Source organism: Cupressus sempervirens, chromosome 2 (genome assembly GCF_028749045.1).
Source record: "Cupressus sempervirens isolate cs-2001-9-10 chromosome 2, ASM2874904v1, whole genome shotgun sequence".
NCBI lineage: Eukaryota > Viridiplantae > Streptophyta > Pinopsida > Cupressales > Cupressaceae > Cupressus > Cupressus sempervirens.
Genome location: NC_143119.1, coordinates 168,731,084 through 168,751,446, shown reverse-complemented (window position 1 = coordinate 168,751,446; position 20,363 = coordinate 168,731,084). Strand labels below are relative to the sequence as shown.

General features: G+C 31.5%; 1 pseudogene; it reads left to right on the top strand.

Annotated features, from left to right (window-relative positions):
- Nucleotides 1-251: 251 nt before the first annotated feature.
- Nucleotides 252-20,363, top strand: part of LOC149571592 (uncharacterized) — a 103,898-nt pseudogene continuing 83,786 nt past the window's right edge.

Here is a 20,363-nt window from a genome sequence, read left to right as displayed (position 1 = left end):
CTTGACAAACACATGTCATCGATACTTGGTTTTCTCCATTTGTAATGCCTAAGATGAGAAGTAGAGAAGTGCATTTTATCATAAGCTTGGCTAAAATAATGATTACCCTTAAGCATCATACTTTAAAAAAATTAAGTTAGAAAAAATAAACTTTAGCTATTTAACATTCTTAACATTACAGTCACACTTTATAATGTGATGTTTAATCGGTCCAGTAAGAATAACCAGCGGCATAACCATTTTTCCCGTGGATGGAGGGTACAAAATGGAGGAAAATCCTTCGACAACAATGCAAATTAAGGGCAATCCCTAGAACCCACTATTCATATTTCCGCGGATCTTGTGCGATTCCCCAGAATTGGAGAGGCGATATTCACCAGAATTTCCATGGATCTGCGACCGTCGACTGTACGTCAAACTTAAAATATCTCATTGTGTCGAACTTGCCCTTTCGTGGAATTCAAATGTGTTTGTCGTCATACGCGACTTTCACGCGTCAAATAAAGCATGTGGAATTAACGGAGTGACACGAAGGCTCAATGGTACGTGGTGAATTCTGAAATACAAGTAAAGAAAGCAAGTCTAGTTAGCGTATGTCTTACGTTATTTTTTGCTGAAGTTTTAACTCGCGCCTCCTCATATTTCTCGCCTTCTCTCGCTTCATTTCGTTGCCATTCAACTGCCATTAATGCTCCCCTCTTAACTCAATTGCTTCCCGCTGAATAGGTGTGATGAAAATGGAAGGACCGCCGCTTCATGTATCGTATTTTTCAGCATTTCAGCCCACCCGCTATACACCGCGGCCATTTACTTTCTCTTTTCTTCACAATATTCATGTCGTTCCTCGCTCCTTCATCTCAAAGTTGTTTAGAAGTGTTCCAAAGTAAAATCAGTAAGTCAAATTTATGTATTGACTATGGTAGTTTTGTGATATTACTATCAGGATTTAACTGTGTGATTTTGATTCAAACTCATTGACTCATGTTTCATGAGTAGTGATTCAACACGAATCCATCTCTCATGAAAATAAATGGAACACTTAGCACTCATTGGATCTAGGTGATGCTCACAGGGGTGAAGCATGGGGAATTCCCGGGAGGTTACCCATCCCAGTATTACTCCAGCTTGAGTGCATTTAACTATGGAGTTTCCTCCATGGATAAACCCAAAACTTGCAAGCCCTCATATTTTCCTTCACTTCTTCCATTTCTTTCTCTGCTATCTAACTGCCATTCATGTTTCCCTTTTATAACTCAATCACTTTCTCACGTTTGTAATGAAGATGAAAATGGAGGGACTACCCCTTCATTACAATTTTCAGCAATTAACTTCTCTTGCGTTGGCAATCTTCTTATTCATGTGCCTCATTCGTACATCCCCAGCTTGTCTAGAAGTCTATGAATGTTGGAATCATGCAAGGAAGCAAAGGTGTGTGGAATCATTTCCTACACTAACCTTTAAGAGGACAATTATGCAAAATCAAGTAATTGTTGCAAAGATGACAAGAAATGCATAATAACATAATCAAAATACCAATAAACTTATAACACAATGATTACCATGGGGAAACCCTTCCAAGATAAAAACCCCACCCTCCAAAACTTGCACAATGTATTCTCAAATCTAGAAGATTACAATACATTTGCAATGCAAGTTCTTATAGGAGCACATCACCACAACTCGAACTTAGACTCAGAGAGATACTCCTTCTAGCACTAGTTTTGCAAACTTAAATAGATGACTCAAACACCTCCCCAAGCCCTCCTTTTATAGTGATTGCCACTTGGAAACCATTTGTGGTTTTACAAAACCATGGGTCAAAACCATGGGCAAAACAACCATGCCACATGTTACCCATTTGTAATTTGTAACTCCAAGAACACCATTTTCATCCATAATTTTGTCCTCTAGTTTAGATCCTCATAAAAATCATATAATGAGTTGTTTACATTTTAAAAATAGCCCTTCTACATTGTTCTAGAGACTAGACACATTTTTTTAACAACTCATACACCTTTTTCCAACTCATAAACATGTGAAAAACTACCACAAACAAATTTTAGAATTTTTATAAAAAATTCTAGTGTTTTCTAAAAAAATTCTAGAGTTTTCCAACTATAATTTTTAAAAATTTTCAAAAAAAGAGCTTGCAAGGTTGAGACACAATTTTCAACATTCTCCCACTTGTTGAACACCTTGTAAGAGTCAGGGGATCCATAGTTTCATGAGCTTAATTTCTAAAGGCTAAGAGACCCATAGATTTCAAACACCATTTGAACTTCTCTGTGCTCATGGGCTTAGTTAATGCATCAACAACATTTGCCAAAGTCTCTACCTTCTCCAGCTTCACCTTGCCATCCTTGACCATATCTCTTACAAAATGATATTATACATCAATGTGCTTGGTCCTAGCATGAAATGTTAGGTTCCTTGCTAGGTAGATTGCACTCTAACTATCACTATAAATTATCACTATACCCTATATGAATTATATATTTGAACATAGTCTCTTAAGCTATATGGCTTCCTTACAGGCATGAGTAGCTGCCATACACTCCACTTTTGTAGTGGACAAAGCAACCACAACTTGTCGCTTGCTCATCCAACTGATTGCACCACCAAATAATGTAAATACACATGTAGTGGTGGATCTTCTTCTATCAACATCACCAGCCTAGTTTGAATCCACATAGCCTTGAATATCCAAGGAATGCTCATATCCTATTCCATGAAAAAATATAGAGTACTTTGAAGTACCCTGCAAGTATCAGAAAACTCTTTTTACTGCATCCCAATGTGCTCTTCCTATATTAGACATATAATAGGAAAGTACTCGCATTGCTTGGGCAATGTTAAACTTTCAAAAACACTCTAATATGGTACTCAACTCATCTCTTCCATCTCCAATGGGGATGAAGGACACTGTGAGTTTGAAAGCTTTGTTCCCATAGTAATAGGAACACTCAATGGTCTGGAATCCTGCATATTGAATCTTCTCAGAATAGTACCAACATACTTACTCTATCCTAGCCAAAGCTTTCTATTTTTCCTATCTCTTATAATCTCCATTCTCAGAATGTGCCTTGCTGCACCAAGATCTGTCATTTCAAACTTTGCTGAGAGCTAAGATTTTAATTCTGCAATCAAACCTTTTCCTTTGCCAATAAACAACATGTCATCAACATATAAGACAATAACTAGGAAATAATCACCATCAGACTTGTAGTATATACAATGATCAAATTTGGATCACACAAATCCTAAACTCAATACATATGTATCAAACTTCTAGTACAACATGCTAGGACTTTGTTTAAGACCATACAAGGATTTCTTCAATTTACAGAATAAATGACTCTTACCTTTCACCACAAAGTGCTCTGGGTATGTTATACAAATTTCTTCCTCCAAATCTCCATAAAGGAAAGTTGTCTTCACATCCATCTGCTCAACTTATGGATCATAAGCTATTGCAATAGAAAGTAAAAATCGAATGGATGTCATTTTTTTTTATAGGAGAAGAAATTTCACCATAATCAATTCTTCCAACTTGGGAGTAACCTTTTGCAGCCAAATGTGTTTTATACTTCTCAATGCTTCCATATGAACTCATCTTCCTTTTGAACACCCATTTACAACCAACATGCTTCCATCCTTAAGGCAATGGTACAAGGTCCCATGTATTATTCCTCTTAAGAGATGCCATCTCTTTTTCCATGGCTATCTTCTAGGACTCTAAATCATTCATACCAAATGCCTCTTCTACAAATTTTGGTTCATCAATATTAGCATTCAAAGAAAATATACACCTCCAATCATCAGGAGAATATCCATACCTTTCTGGTGCTTTCCTCTATCTACTAGACCTTCAAAAAAGATCTGGTTTAGGTTCAGGTTCAAGTTAATGATCAAGTTCTCCCTCCACCTCTGATGATTCAGAACTTGTAGAGCTTTCTTCAACAACTTATCTTTCTAAGGGCCTCAATTCAACTTTCTCAGGTGTAGTGGGAAGTTGAATCACATCTTTCTTTTCTCTTATCCATCATGGCTATACTGTAATATAAGAAGGCTTAGTTTCTCTAAAAATAACACTTCTGGAATAAAATACCTTTTGTGCAACAGGATCCCAAAGCTTGTATCATTTCACACGATAACTATATCTGATGAAGATACATTTGACAATTTTTTTGTCTAATTCTGTTTGCTTCTCCTTTCGGACATGAGCATATGCCTCACAACCAAAAACTCTTACATGTCTAAGTGAAGGCTTGTGGCCTGACCATACTTTCATTGGCATCTTATCAACAAGAGTTGATGTAGGAGACTTGTTTATCAGGTAGCAAGCAGTGGCTATAGCTCTGGCCCAAAAATTTTGTTCCAATCTAGCTCCACTCAATATACTCCTAGCCTTCTTCATCAAGGTCCTATTCATTCTTTCTACAACTCCATTCTGCTATAGAGGATATAGAGTTGTCTTCTCACTTTTAATACCATAATCTTCACAAAATGTGTCAAAATCATTGGAGCAATCTTCACCGCCATTATTAGTTCTCAAGTACTTTATCTTCTTTCTAGTCTGCAACTCAACCATTGCTTTAAATTCTTTGAAATGATTGAAAAATTTAGGTTTAATTCTAAGAAAATAAACCCATGTTCTTCTACTAAAATCATCAATGAAAGAAACATAATAAATTGATCTACCAATAGAAGGAACATCAACTAGACCAAATACATCAAAATGGAATAGATCCAAAATACATGAGGACTTATGAGAACTTGAGTAGAACTAAACGTAGTTTTGTTTACCATAGATACAATGCTCACAAAAATCAAAATCAAGATTGCAATCATTCAATCCATCAACAAAGTTTTTGTTCTTTGAGGTTCATAGACCATTCTCACTTATATGGTTGAGTCTTCGGTGCCATGACATAGTCTTCTCTACAGGTAACTTTGATTCAGTAGATAGAGCACCCTTGGATATCCAAGAAACCATGACCACCTATTGAAAGAGAAACCCTCTTCTTCTCCAACAAAGTAGTCCTCTTCACAATTTTTTCAAAAGTACCATTGCACTCAACCATGAATGCATCAAGATGATACAATTTACCTAATCTACTTCCTCTTACTATCACCATAACACCTCTCACCATTTTTTCACCTTCTTCAGAAAACTCTATGTGCACACCCACATCTATTAGTTTACTAATAGATAAAAAAATTCCACGCTAGTCTTGAGATATGCAAGACACCATCAAATCTTCTAATTCTACTATCAAAAAATTTCACAAAAGTACTTCCACAAGCAACAATATCAAGAACTGAGTTATCACCCAAATACACCTTACCACCATCAAAATTTTCATACTTACTAAACTAATTTCTATTAGGATTCATGTGCAAAGATGCACCCAAGTCTATCAACCATGCATTGTCTCCTGTATGAGTGTCCATGGTTTCGATGAAAGCATCTCCATCTTCCTTCTTGCACTCAAAATCAGAATCTTGCTTCTTTTTCTCCTCTTTACAGTCCTTTTGGAAGTTTCCAGGTTTGCCACAATTCCAACAGATCACCTTGGACTTACCATGAGATTTTGATCTCCCCTTATTATTGGACTTAGAATAGCCATGCTACTTTTCATTCCTACCTCTTTCTTTTGGTCTTCCTCGAGCACTCAAAGCCTCTTTGGCATTTAGAGAGACCTTCCTTCTCATCTCTTTAGAAAATAGAGAACCAAAGATGTCCTTCATCTTGAAGATGATTGAAGTGCTCCCTATGGCCATGAAAAGGTTGTCCCATGAGTCTGGCAACAAACATAGCAATATTTGGCACCTTTCTTCTTCATCCATCCATACCCCAATTAAGGTCAACTAGCTCACCAACATATTAAAACTTTCAAGATGCTTAGAAATCTATCCACCTTCTTCCATTCTCAAGGAATACAACTTCTCTCTCAAGAAAATCTTGTTCACAAGTGATTTCACTTGATAGATCTCACTTAGCTATTTTAGCTTTTCTATTTCTCACATCATACTCTGTAGCTAAAGTTGGATCTGTGGGCCTCAACTTCTTTTCATTGACTATATTCCATAGATCCTGATCAATCAACAAATCTTCCATCTTCAACTTCCACATTTCAAAGTTTGTGCCAGAAAACTTCTCTATATTAATCCTCCCTGATGGGCTTTCCATCTTTGCAATCTTGCAACATAGAAATAAAAACTTCTGCACAAGCTCCCACTCAAACCTTGATTAGCTCAAAAATGTTGTACCCAACAAATAGAACCAAAGCTAGCCAAACTCTGATACCACTTGTAAGGAAGAAAAGTTGTGAGGAATCACTTCCTACACTAATCTTTGAGAGGATGATTATGCAAATTCAACTAACTATTGCAGAGATCTCAAGAAATGCATAATAACATAATCAAAATAACAATAAATTGACAACATAATGATTACCATGGGGAAACCCTTCTAGGAGTAAAACCCTAGCATCCAAAACTCGCACAATGTATTATCAAATCTAGAAGATTACAATACATTTGGAATGCAAGTTCATACAAGAGCATAACACCACAACTCAAACTCAGACTCAAACTAAGAGTGATACTCATTCTAGCACCAGTCTTGCAAACTAAACTTGATGATTCAAACACCTCCCCAACCCCTCCTTTTATAGTGATTTGTCACTTGGAAATAATTTGTGATTTTACAAAACCATGGGCCAAAAAAATGGGCAAAAAAACCATGTCACATGTTACCCATTTGTAATTTTTAACTCCAAGAATACCGTTTTCGTCCATAATTTTGTCCTCTAGTTTAGACCCCACAAAAGTCATATAATGAGTTGTTTAAACTCTAAAAATAGCCCTTCTACATTCTTCTAGAGTCTAGACACATTTTTAGCAAATCATACACCTTTTTCGAACTCATAAACATGTGAAAAACTACCACAAACAAATTTTATAAATTTCTAAAAAGTTTCTAGAGTTTTCTAGCTACAATTTTTTAGAATTTTTCAGAAAAAGAGCTTGCAAGGTTGAAACACAATTCTCAACAAATCAAACCATTGGATATCCCTTCAGAGAAAAGAAGAGTAGCTGCAGTGACCCAGCTCTTCAGCTGAAGTGAGATGGTAAAGTGAATATGTCTCTAATTAACATCAGTGGCTACTAGTACTATATAGTGAATCATTTTCATCACCACCCAAAATAGGATCCTACCTATCCCATTACAATAGTTGATAGAAATATGTGGGGAGATGTTTGCAACCCATTGACCAGTAATCATATAATGGAATTGTAGTCTAGCCCTCACTTTCGTATTTCTAACGAGTACATCAATATAAGTCTATGCAGAGAAGATATCAGAGAGTACCTGTCAGCTAGTGCCACTGATCAAGTGTATTCTTGAAATGGAATAGTAGTTGGTACCATTCAACCTTAAGTCTAGCTACATATCATAAATCATTAGTGAAACTACCTATTCACAAATTCAATATAAGTAATTGACAAATCTTTCAAAGAATATATGACATATTCAAAATAAAATGGAATTTTAGTGAAGGTTGTGAGCATTGCAAGTCAAAGGAAGACCTCTACATTTACGACACTACTAATTCAATGCAATTGAGTTACAAATCATGAAAATCTAGTAAGATTCGTAACTGATCCCTAGTCTATATATTCAATCGGCAGATAGAGAAAAAGCGCCAACACTTTTATTTTTAGAGAAAGATTTTTTTGTTCATTTTAATTCTTCTATACTTCCTAATCATAATACTAAACATAGTCTATGCCATCATAGGTAATTCTAAACATGCAAGTTTGTTTAATACTACTAAGAATGCTATTGGTCCAAGTAAGTATCCCTTTCTTCTTAATCTCCATAATTTATACATGAAGGACAAGTATGCTCTGGAATAGTTACCTCAAATATTTCTTTTTCACAAGTTTAAGAAAAAAAATCATCTATTACATTATAATTGATCTATCATTTAAACATAGACATCTCATGAATTGTTCATTATTAGTCCTTGCCTAATAGTGAACTAATGCTTTCATTTGACCTCCCTCAATTAATTTTCATTGAACATATGCTTGAAAAGTCTAAAGTTTGGATATGTTTATCGATAAATTAAATTTATAAAATGTAATTGGTATTTTGTCATTGGCTACAACCCATTTTTTTGGGGTTTAATTTCAATTTTCAATATTAAAGAAAAATAAAAATAGAGCAATAATAATTTCATTGTCACATCAGTACAAACACAATTCACTAGTTTTCAATTACTACAACTCAAACTATTTATTGTGAGATTAGAATTACAAGACAAGGCACTCACTTTAGCAATTGGGGTGGCTTGTTTAGACAGTGTATTGATTTCAATTCATTGTTGCAAATTTCAAAAAAAAAAATTAACTGTTAGACTTTTCCTTTTTACTTATTAGATTTATATTACAAGCTTAAACTTTTGAGTGTGTACTTGGAATTGATCCATATTTTGCACTAATTAAAAAATTCCAACCTTTCCTTTCATTCTTGCTTATGCATTTAAAGATGAGAAGATAGGTTTCAATAAGTTATTTTGAATAGAATATATTGTAAGTGTACCCAACTAAGATTATGTAGTTATTTAATTTTTCAAATTCTTTTTAAAGAGCAGAATAAAATATTTTAAATTATTATTATCTTCAAAACAAAAATACATGTTATTTAAAATCTTAGTTTTTTATATTTTCCAAATATAAATTTATTTTTAAAGATATTATAGTTATCTAATTCAATTTAAGAATGATAATATAAAATTTATTTTAAAGAAACAACAATCTAAATTTAAATTTTATATGGTATAAGTTTTGATTTCAAAAATTGTGATATTAATTATTTTAAAATATCTTTTCACGTAATTTTTAAAATGTTTTTTCACAAGAATTTTCTGTAATTTATTTTTACTAATAAACCTCTAAAATTGTCATTTTAATTGAATATTTTTTATCAATATAGATATAATTTTATGACCTAAATCACAATTATATTTTATCTTACATTTCTACATAATTTAAAATTTAGTTTTTATATCAATGATCACATTAGCAAGATGGTCAAATTGATATGATTTATTGATATTTTTTACTTTTTCTCTTGTTTTTCTATGTTCAATGACAATAAAAATGAATATCATTAAAACTTTTAGAAATATCTCATTGATGCTTACACAAAGCAGGGACTCAGGCTCTCCTAGAGCTCTTTTTTAATTATTTAGAATAAAATATATCAATAAATTAACATCATAGGGTTTCTCAAAAAAAGAAAGGTACACTATAATGATATAAAATAATAGAAGTGCAAAAAAGGCATTAAAATTTATTATTATATTAATATAGCTTTCATCATTGTCAATTCTTATGGATTGAGGCATTTTGGACAAATCAAAGAATAAAACTTCTATCATTGCAAATGAATATCACTTTTTTATTTGTATTTACTCATCTATATATCTTTTTCGTTGCACATTTGTATTTCATCAATGTAACCTTTTTAATCAAGTGTAGCCATTAGAATCAATGCATTATTACTGATAGATTATTGCTTCTATTCATTAATTGAAGGATGAGGTTGAAACCTGATCTATCTAGCATAGTGATGATCTTCCAAGATTATGTCCATCAAGTGCCATGCATATATTCATGCTCTTAGCTTATGCAAATCACTAATAGCTTTGCACAAAAACTGGGAGAAGGAGGTTTTGGCATGGTTTACAAAGGAAAGCTAGCAAGCGGCTATTTGGTGGTGGTCAAAATGCTTGATCAGTCAAGACATAATGAGGATTAATTCATGAATTAAGTAGTGACTATTGAAAGGATCCATCATGTTTATTTGGTTCACCTGATAGAATATTGCTACGAAGAACACATAAATGCATCGGTGTATGAGTAGATGGCTAATGGATCTCTAGAAAAGTTTATATTTATAGGGAAAGACAAGGTACAAATCCTAAATTGGTCTCTGATGTATTCAATTGCTTTGGGTGCAGCTCGAGGCATAGCCTATTTACACCAAGATTGTGACAACCATATCATTTATTTCGACATTAAACCCCACAAAATATTACTGGATGAAGATTTCACACCAAAGGTAGCTCATTTTGGTCTAGCCAAACTATGTGGTACAAGAGATGATCACATATCAATGACAACTGCAAGAGGAATGCTAGGATATATTGCTCTAGAGGTGAGGGAAAAATAAGATGTTTATAGTTTTGGAATGGTACTATTGGAGATCATTGAAGGAAGGAAGAATTTTGATATGTAGGTGAGCCAGTCCAATTATTTATATTTTCCAAAGTGAGCATTCAATTTGATGGAGAAGGGGAGTTAGAGAGGGGGTTGAGCAAACTTTGTATAGTAGAAATAGAAAGTGAAGAGAAGGAGAAAGCAATAAGACTATGCAAAGTAAGAATGTGGTGTATTCAGTATAACTCAAGAGATTGGCTTAGCATGAGTAGAGTGATTCAAATGCTGGAAGGAAATGGTGATAATGTTAGCAATTCTCCTATGCCTTTCAATTCATAATCAATTATGGCGGTACCTTCAAGAAAGGAGTCTTTTGTATGTAACCAAAGTGAATCTCATGCAAACCAATTATTTTGGTTCTCAACATTATTGTGAATAGTTGTTGGGATTAACATAGATGGATATCACTTTCAAGGAAAGTCAACATTTATGGAAATTTCCTTTGATTTCATTATCTAAATATTTTAGAAGAAAAAACTTGAAGGAACTTCATAAATATTCACTTTATCTTATATTAAGGACCACTTTTTAACAATGAAGCTTCCATAGTTTTTCTTGATAAAGAGATTTATATGATTTCCATTTGATCATACCTTCTTTATTTATCCATTTTTTATGTTGTGTAGCCATATATATATATATATATATATATATATATATATATATATATATATATATATATATATATATATATATATATGTTTTCAAAATTTTCCTTTTATCTATCTTTTCTCTCTTATTTTTGGTAGGAGATTGAATTATTAAATACAATAAAATTTAAACAAAATAAGGAAGCTAAGGTGAAAAAGAGAAAACTTTAATGTTCATTCTTATTTCTCTTTTATAAATTATTATTTACTTTTTAAAAGGTTGATGTCATCTAGATGTTAGTAGCATAGTAATTATTTTAAATTTTAATCTATCATTCTAAAATTTTAATATATATATTTTATTTATGCATTATTTTTTTTGTAAGATTACACTATTTAATATTAGTTTTTTTTTTTAATAATAATTTACATTTCTATTTTTAAAAGTTATTTTAGTAAGTACAAATAGTTTAGAGAAAAATAAATTAGGTTTTGAGTTTGAAATAACTAACTTTCTATTGGAAAAGTTGCTTAATTATGAATGACATTTTATTTATTTTTTATTACAATTATTTTAGGGTCACAATTTATTATGCCCACTTTTGATCATTTTTAGTTTTTTAAAGACAAGGTTTCACCTCAATTCATAGTTCATGTAAGTAAAATAGCACCTAAACATTGGCATTCTTGTTATCATGCATTTTTACCATTTAGTGTGTCAAGTCATTACATTTCAATCCTCCAGAAGGACTACTTGCACATGTATCACCTAAAATCAAATCAACTTTTCTTACACAAATGTTTGTGTTGTCATACCATAAGTACCAAATCATAATCCAGGTTAAACATTTGAACATTTAGGAGACCTAACAAGAACTTATGTCATGTGCATGACTTCAAACTTGTATTGTTAGACATTGATTGTTATAATGATGTAGGAGAAACTCAATAGTTAAATACTACTAGATCATCAAAAATATAGGTTAAAATGTTTATTGACCTTTTGAACATTTTTATTTGTTTCTATTTTTTTCATATTGTAGATTTATTAAATCTACAATCTCCATAAAAAGATATAAAATTAATCATTCAAATATGTAGTACTAGATATACTTTGTAAATTTTTCATAGTTGTTAGCACTAGGAACATGTCACTATGTGCAAATCATATTTGAAAAATTAATTCTAATTGAATCATGTTTACCTTTGAACTTTGTGCCAAGTATAAGATTATTTATGTGAGCATTGATCTTAAGGAGGATAATGATTAAGTCATGTAAAATCTCAAAGATTATATTTCATTGCACTTCTATGGGAAGCCATAGAAATTTTGAAAGATTAGGATTTATCACACTAGTTTAGGAGAAGTAATCTTATAAGAAACAAACTATTTATCCCATTTTATGTAAATTTAAAGAGTTGAAGTAATTTATATTGGTCACATGGTTTTTATTTCATGTACATAGAGAATTGTACTATAGTTTTGGCTAGAAATGATTAATATTGGTTTCCTAGTTTATATTTCATGTACATAGAGCATTGTATCATATATTGGTTAATACTATCTGTATCATTTTTTTATTAAAAAGATGAATATTACATTATTTACCTTTAAATATGTGAATATTAATTATTGATCAACAAAAGAAGTGGGAATCAAATTAAAGATGAAGGATTAAAATTTCCAAGGCTTGATATTACATTTGGGTTATCATCATGTTGAATTGTAATGCATAGATTCTAAAAATTGTCGTCATATTTTAATTCTTATTTTTATTTCATCTATTAATAGTTTTTCTATATGAATTTATAGTATTTTGTTAGACTTTCTATCCATAAATAAATTTAATATAGATCAATATTTACTTTCTTGGTCATTGTTAGGGTGAATTATAACCCCAGAAATAAAATATTGTGTACAATGTTGCTGAAATCAAGTTCATAGAAATCCCTAAAGAAGATGTCCTACCTTGTAGCAATAGAAAAAATAACAAAAATCAACAAGAACTTATACTAAACAATAGATTAAGATAGTAAAATTGATAATCACATTGACAAAGAACCAAGAACTTATATCCATTTGACATGTTGATATGCAGTCTCACAATTTGAGGCATATAGGCTTTGATTATTTACAAGGTTAGATGTGAGCCCTCAAGTTATCCCTTATCTTCTCTATATGCTACTAAAGAAGAACAACTACCCTACCCTTATATGCTACTAAAGAAGGAAATATATTACAACTGAATAGGTCAAGACACAAATCGATAAGAACACCCCAAAATAGATACATCATGATGTGTTAAAACACAAGATGTTTGAGGCCATGTATACAATAACATAGAGAAATGATGCAATTAGCTTCACCAAGTGTAAAAGACCCTCACAAGATGAATCAAGTCAACCTAGTCATTAGAACAAGAAGAACAAAATAAGATAGAATCAATCTTAAAATAACTTCTCAGAGAAAAAATGAAATATGATCCAAGGATTAAAACAAATGTTCATCAGGATATCTAGAACACACCATAAGAATTGCATAAGAGAATGATCTACCAATGGACCGATTGCTACTTTAAAATGCCAAATATTGTCCAAATGGAACAAAGCACCATACAAACTCAAGAAAATCTTGTTGGGTTATGCAAGATTGCCAAAATTTTAAGATGCTCCTATATTAGAATTCTAGGGTTAATAAGAAAGTGATCCTCTCCCTTTGATGAAAAAAGGAATTCTTCAAATTCATTTTGACCTTTGATTTTCCAACCCTCATGTGGTTAAGAATATAAATATGCAAGACCTAGCTCTCTCCCTTCTCAAATCTAATTTGTACAAACTTTGTATAGGGAAAATTATATCATATTATATTATTTACTTATTTATTTTATGTTTATTAGCATTTTTTATTAAAACCTATTTAGAAAGGTAAAATACTTTCTATATTATTGTCTCTTGAAGTTTAATTTATTTATTCATTTATTTATTGTTATTTTATTAATATTTATTTTTACCTCTTGTTTTATTGATAATATAATTTTTATATTTTATTTAATAATTATTTATATTATAGTATTTAATTATATTTAATATTTTAATATTTTAATATTGATTGCATCATATGATTTTATTACAATTATTTATTTAATAATATAATTGTTGATATCTCTAACTATTGTTGTTTATTAGTGCCAAACACGTAGTCATATGCTAGATAGAGTCAAATGGTCATCACTTTGACCGAGCTACTCTATATAGGCTGAGTCAGGAGATAGAATTGTATATAAACATGTATACACTAAGCTCTATATGATTCAAGTAAGTTTTTGGTCACTAAGAATTTTCAATGTAAGTTGAGTCTAATGTTTACTTAGCCATTTGACCATATTGTTGTTGGGTTACATAAGAGAGACTGAGTGCAGTAAAGACTGAGTATCAATGACATATACAATGAATGTTGAGTGTGAGGGATAGTAAGTGCCGAGAAATGTAGAGTTAACATTTAAGTAAGGAATAATACACACTTTGAGGTAAATTGTTTCAGGATGACAAAGGTAAGACATTTAATACTTGTAGAGTTTGTTACAAAGATCATTACATGTTTTATGATGTGGATCACATATCCCTATGTTCTATGATGAACGAATCAAATGGAGATGTGAAACTAGGAAAAATCTAGAAAATTCTTTATGAAATCTTTAAATAGAGAAGATCTAGACCTATTTCAAGATAGGATATGAGAGATAGAGTTTATGAGAAGGAGAAAACATGTTATTCATGTGACTCAAGTGTGAATTTGTGAATATTGTAGAAGAGGTAAAAGAGTTTTATTATTTCAAAAAAAAGAAAGTGACCTAGTCAAGTAGTAAAGTAGAGTAAAGCTATATCAGATTAGAGATCCAAGAACAGATTATCAGAGCAGACTAAGGATCAAGTACTAAATTAGTTTTAGTAGACTAAGATAGAGTAAATCTCTTAACAAATCTTTGTAAACCTCCTAATAGATTCCTTACTTTTTTGTAAGTGTGAAATCCTCTAACTGGGTGAGATCTAACATTCTAAAAAGCTTTTAATAGGGTAGACCTTTCATAGAGTAGATTATTGGATATGGTTAAGCATTATAACCCTAACAAGTTAACTTTATTACTGTAGTAGTGAAGATTTTTAGGTGTCATCCCCACCCTAGTTTTACCTTCACCTTGAAGTGTTTCTAGGTAATCAAAATATTTGTATCATGTGATTACTTTTCATGAATGTGATTGATAGATTAGATCTATATGTTATTAAAATTTAATTTTATAAGTTATGCACACATAAGAAATTGGACATGAGATGGTAAATAAGATGAATGCACAAGAATTGTGAAAAAGTTAAAAGTGTTAAAGATTCTAATTTACACCCCCCCTCCCCCCTCAATATCTTGGTTTCCAATTAAGACTTCCAAAAATTGGTATTAGAGGTGAGTTCTCCTGGAAAATTTTAACAACTTGGAGTTCGGATCTTGGAAATGGAGGCTTTTAAATTTGACAAAGTTATTGACAAGTAGGTGATTGATGTTCAGCTCATACTACATCAGCTTGAGATAGCAAAACAAAAACTGAAGAAATCTGTAAAAAGGAGAAAAGAGTTGGCTATTCAAAACAAAGAGTTTCATTATGAAGAAATTGAAACTGATGAACTATTTGGAACTAGAAGATTAGGTGATAATTATCCAGTACAAAAAAAAAATACTAGATAAGAATAGAATCCTAGAGGAAGAAGTCAGAGAACTAAAAGGGGAACATGAGATTCAGTCAATAAGGCTATGTGAAGTGACTGAGCAAAATAAGAAAGATTAGGAAGACAAGGTTGTCATTAAGGAAGAAAATAGAATAATGGAAATTAGACCTAAAGAAAGTATATCTGATATACAAAATCTCAAAAACACTCAACTTGACATGATGAATCAATTTATATTTCTAAATTAGGAGTTGAACATAAAAAATCTAGAACACAAAAGGATCTATTGAAGAATGAAGTGAAATTTGAGAAAGAATATGTGGAAAGATTCAACAAGCCTAAAGAAGCAATGACATATTTTGAAGAAATAATGAGGTCATTTGGGAGCACTTTTGGATTAGGACACTCATCTATCAAGCAACAAGAATCATCTAGGAGTGGAGAATTGAGAAATGAAAAATCAAAGGGAAAATCAACATGTTATCATTGTGGAAAAATTGGCCATACTTAAAACATTTACAGAAGAAAAAATGGTATGCAAAATCCTAAATCTAAGTTTACTAGTCATTATTTTACTACAAGAAGGAAGGACATCAAATACATGAGTGTAGATCAAGAATGAAGGATGCATGTACTACACCTAGATTTGAAGACTACTATTTCAACTATCAAAAGTATTGACATAGAGCATATGAATGCAAATAATAGACAAAGCTCTATTGGACTAATCAAAGCCAGAACCATGCACCTAACAAAGCATGTTTCAAATGTCACAAGTTTGGACAATCGAGTAAATACTAAAAGACCAAAGTATCAACTAAAAATCACATGACAAAAATGGTAAAGGAAAAGTGGACATTGATCAACTAGGAGATGAATCAAACATGGAAGAAAATGGCAAAAAATGAAAGAAATGGAACTAATTGAGTTAAGATCACCCAATCCATTGGAGAAGGTGATCATATCATCTCAAACTAAGAAAGAAGGTTATGTAAGAAACTATATAGTCAAATCGTACATCTTACATCAGTTCTTAGCATAAAATGTGCTAAATTTCATATTTTCATAAACAAAGATGCATAAGGACAAATTTATTAAAGAACTAGAACAAAAAGAATCATGTACACAGTCAGTGTTGAACATCACTAAAATTATCTCTATTGATTGAGCATTGCAATATGGACTGAGTACTTCAGAAGCTAAACTAATGTATAGGATGAGTTATATGGAAGAGACTAAATTTTATAGTGAAGACCTAGTTGGAAGGCACAATATTGATCAAGGCATTTGGCTTCCACCTACCTGAGTACACAAAATTAATGTAGAAACTAAATTGAGTAAAAGGAAGAATATATCAAAATTTGAAGATAATATTTCATACCTTGTATACATAATTTTAGAGAATGGAGCAATTTGAGTGCAAATTGGATCTTGAGGTGATTTAAGAGAAAATAAGAAACAAAAACATTGATCAAGAAAAAATTGAAGTAGTGAAAAGTTATCTAGAGAGAAGAAAGTTTTAAACCCTAATGAAGAAAAATGGTAGCTTCATCATCTACAAGAAAGAGTCAAGGAGTAGAGGTTAGTAATATTCAATTGGTGAGGGGTAACGCTTGTCCTCCACCTAAATTTTGTATGGGTGAACCCACAATAGTGAATTACACTTTTTTAGAGGAAGAAAATCGTGCAAAATTGTGTGACCAGAAAAATTTTACTTCAAAGTTCTGATAGAAAATTTAGAAATAAGTTTTGATAGAAACTTATTAGTTTCTATCAAAAAAAAATAAAAAAGACATATTTTTGATAGAAACTATTAGCTCTTTTTAGTTTTAATAGAAACTATGTTATAAGTTTTCATTTATTTTGTACAAGTGAACCCACAATAGTGAGTTACACTTTTTTGGAGGAAGAAAATCATCCAAAATTGTTTGAGCAAAAAAATATTACTTCAAAGTTCTGATAGAAACTTTAGAAATAAGTTTTGATAGAAACTATTAGCTCTTTTTAGTTTCAATAGAAACTTAGTTATAGGTTTTGATCAAAACTTATAACATAGTTTCTATTGAAACTAATAAGCCAACCATGTGTTTAATAAACTGATTGTCGGGTAGTATAGTTTTGGTCAAAACTATAATAAGTAGTTTCAATTAAAACTACTTCAAAACTTATAACATAGTTTCTATCGAAACTAATAACCCGAACATGGGTTTAATAAACTCACAGTCGAGTAGTATAGTTTCGGTCGAAACTATACTAAGTAGTTTCAATCAAAACTACTTAGCATAGTTTCGATCGAAACTATTAAAATCGAAAAGCCCCTTTGGAACTCCACTCTGTTATTTTCGTCCACTATAGTAAGTTTTGATCGAAAGCGAATTCAAAAAAATGCCATCTGAAATTCAACCTTCAAAAAATGCATGGTTTTGGTTTTATACGTCTTTTGTTTAACTTTTTACAATTTTAGTTACATTTTATATGTTTTTTACTTCAATTTGTATATATTATATATATATATATATATGTCAATATATTTCATGTATATATATGCATATATACATGATATATATACATCCATGCACATCTATGTGTATACATACATACATACATATATACATACATATACATATATATACATATATATATACATATGCATGCACGTCTATACGTATACATATACATATACATATACATATATATACATATATATATATAAATATATATACACACATACACATATATATATATACATATACATATATATATACACATATACATATATATATATATATACATGTACATATACATATATATATATATATATATATGTATATACATGTACATATACATATATACATATATATATATATGTATATGTACATGTATATACATATATATATATATATATATGTATATGTACATGTATATACATATATATATATATATGTATATGTACATGTATATATATATATATATACATGTACATATACATATATATATATATATATATATATATGTAAATGTGTTGGAAATGAGAATGGAGTAATTGAGAGGGGGAAGGGGTGAATCAGTTACTACAAAAACATTTCACTGACCCTTAGATGTCAAAAATCTTGATCTTAGTTACAGATTACTGAAACTTGATAATGCAGCAAATACTAATAATTATTAAGAACTGATAACCAAAACAATTCAGCAATCATGAATACTAGAGACACCAAATTTAACGTGGAAACCCAATATGGGAAAAACCACCAATGTAACTAGTTACTGTTTTTCACTCTTCTGAAGTGAGCCATGTTAGGAGCCAACCCTGTTAAAGGTTACAAAACACACTGTTAGGTCTGACCCTATTAGAGGATTTAATCACCCTGTTAGGAGTGGCCTTGCTAGAGGTCTTTAGAAAAATTCAACTGAACTGTCACCTTGTTAGAGGATTTATAGAATGGCTATTAAACCAACTCTGTTAAGAGATTTTGAGTTCACTGTTACAATGGTTAGAAAGCAACAATGAAGTGATCTAATACAATATGCAACTTATCTTTGCTGATTACAGATCTTTGTTATTCTTGATCAAATCCTTACTGATCAAATACAACTTTTCAGCTCCTTCAACGCATCTGATCCTTCATCAGACTTTTTTCAACATTCACCTTTTCATTTCATACTATAATGTGCCTTCATAACTTTATCACACTTCTCTATTTTTGATTTACAACTTGAGTGACCAGATACACCTTTCAGATTATCTTAGTCGGCTCAAATCACTGACCAATAATCAAATAATATACAATAGTCGGCTAGAAATAATTAAAATTACAAACTAACAAATCCCTTTACTGGCCGACCCTGCTTGGTTAATACTGTTCAAAAAATAATTTCTGTGTTAACTGACTGAGCTCGATTAATACAACGAACTTCGTGACAACCCTTCAATCACCGAGAGAACTCGGTAAGAACTGAGTTTCCATATATGACCGAGTGAGCTCGGTGGAAACTGTCTTTGCCAAATTCCTTTGTTGACTGAGTGATCTCGGTTAACACTGTCTGCCTCATTTTCTTCGATAACCGAGTGAGCTCAGTTAACACTTGTCTACCTTGATGACTGAGTAAGCTCGGTGGAAACTATCTTTGCCAAATTCTTTTGTTGACCGAGTGATCTCGGTTAACACTGTCTGCCTCATTTTCTTTGATAACCGAGTGCGCTCGGTTAACACTTGTCTGCCTTGATGACCAAGTAAGCTCGGCTAACACTTGTCTGCCTTATTTTCTTTGATGACCGAGTAAGCTTGATTAATACTTACTGCTTCATTTTCTTTGATGACTGAGTGAGCTCGGTTGATACTATCTACCTTATTTTCTTCAATGATCGAGTGAGCTCGGTTGATGCTATCTGCCTTATTTTATTCGATGACCGAGTGAGCTCGGTTGACACTATCTGCCTTATTTTCTTCGATGAATGAGTGAGCTTGGTTGATACTAACTGCTTCATTTTCTTTGATGACCAAGTAAGCTCGGTTGACACTATCTGCCTTATTTTCTTCGATGACCGAGTGAGCTCGGTTGATACTGACTGCTTCATTTTCTTTGATGACTGAGTGAGCTTGGTTGACACTGTAGCTGAGCTCGATTATCTGAGACTAATAACTGATATGACATTTGTGTGACATTAAGGACAAAATTATCCAACAATCTCCCTCTTTGGCATTGATGGCAACACAACATGTCATAACAGAATGAAATTTTGAAATAAGTCCAACAAGA